Source organism: Ornithodoros turicata, chromosome 3 (assembly GCF_037126465.1).
Source record: "Ornithodoros turicata isolate Travis chromosome 3, ASM3712646v1, whole genome shotgun sequence".
Lineage (NCBI taxonomy): Eukaryota > Metazoa > Arthropoda > Arachnida > Ixodida > Argasidae > Ornithodoros > Ornithodoros turicata.
The window spans coordinates 59,596,763-59,598,382 of NC_088203.1; the positions used below are offsets into that span (position 1 = coordinate 59,596,763).

Sequence of the window (1,620 nt, forward strand, 5' to 3'; positions counted from 1 at the left end):
CGTTTTTCACTCACGTCCACCTATTTTCTTGCTTTCTCTCCAGTTCTTCCATGGCATTTTATGTCATATAAAACGTGATGTTCAGTGTTCATGTTGTACTCTTCTCTTCCTTTTAGCAGCAACATTACCCAAAAAAAAGCACTTCATGTGGTTTCGCCTGAGGTTTCAACAAATGGGTGGTATTGACTCCTTAGAGCATCCGCATTACCGAATGTAACGCTCTAGCTGGGATACTTTGCAGTCATTCTTTGAAGGATGCACATCAACAGAGGACATCTGAGAGGTCTCTGTTGTTGCCACCAGTCTAAAACCTCCGATATTGCGTCTCCAGGACTCCAGTCAGTTCTGGCCTGTCCCCATAAGAGCTGCTCCTAGTTGGCAGGGACACCTCTACCAAAGCCTCCCTGGCCTTCTTGAAAGATGGGTAGAGAGAAATGCGCTCGTAGACCGCTGTCTTCAGAGCCTCCGTGTAGGCTGGAAAATAAAACCAAGTGCTTGATATGTCATCCATGGCTAATATGTTACTAATCCTACACAGCAAATGCATAGTGACTCTCCATTTAGTTAACACTTCCTTGAGGAACTCAAAAGTCAGCACAGCTTGCCAAAGAGTTTAGAATACAAACAGCCCTACACACAACCCAGATATATAGCGAATCTCTTGCTCTAATTGTTCAGTTGTCTGCAGGTTTTCTTTAATGGAGCCTGAACACTCACCGTATGAGGCATCTTCTTTAACAGGAACCGCAATCCATGTCTTTCGGACCTTGGAGGCTTTCAGACGATGTTTTACAGCACCGTCCTCCGAGCGTGCAACACGATCTGCATTTGCATTGTAATGCAGTGCAGCCAGAGCCGTCCTGAGGGAAAGCACCATTACTCAGTACTAACAGAACTGCGCAAAAACAGTTTCTATGCAACTTTATCAGGCACCCAAAAGCTGGGCATATGCAGTAACAAACCAGTGATCGAAAGGAGTGAGACTCATGTTGTCACGTCATGTTAGCACGAGAACAGTACAAAACATGGAATACTACCTAGCAATCATTCCTTTGTCCGAGAAGCTGTATGCTTTTGGGGCAAAGTGGATGAGCACGGCATGGAAGGTCTCCAAGCAGAAAGTTTGCTGTGCAGATGACAGCTGGGGAATGTCCTTGAGAAGGCCCTTTGCAAGCAGGATATCATGAAGTTTCTTGTACGTCTCAGTACCTGTGAGAGGTTACTCGTGTACTCAGAGTGACCACAAAGAGACGGTCACCATCCCTTCAAGTCATAGCAATCACCATCACCAAAGATCACCAATGCAAAGTACAGTCAAATTATTCCGTAAAGTCATAACATTCCTTGGAAAGCACATCTCCAGCACACTACCGATAATGTCAATTTTTGGCTCTTACATAAGGAGTAACTAACCCGTCTATGGCACTAGCGAATCTGAGACTGTTATTGCAGAAAGTATTAATCTGAACCAAAGTAGGACATGTGTCATGTGCCTCCGTGGCTACAAGGGCATGAAATTCAGGAAGAGTTTACTCTAGCACTTCAGAAAGTGGCTAATGAATAAGGTTGTGTTCAAACTTGGTAAACCAAGCAGTTTCTGTCTACTGGCTTCCTTTGCCA

General features: G+C 44.7%; 1 long non-coding RNA gene across 1 annotated transcript; it reads right to left on the reverse strand.

Moving 5' to 3' along the window:
- Positions 1-426: 426 nt before the first annotated feature.
- Positions 427-1,205, reverse strand: LOC135387160 (uncharacterized). The gene is made up of 3 exons (XR_010420901.1): positions 1,038-1,205; positions 718-860; positions 427-474 (listed from the first exon to the last, which is right to left on the reverse strand). It is a non-coding gene; the product is annotated as an uncharacterized LOC135387160 (long non-coding RNA).
- Between the last annotated feature and the right edge of the window lie 415 nt (positions 1,206-1,620).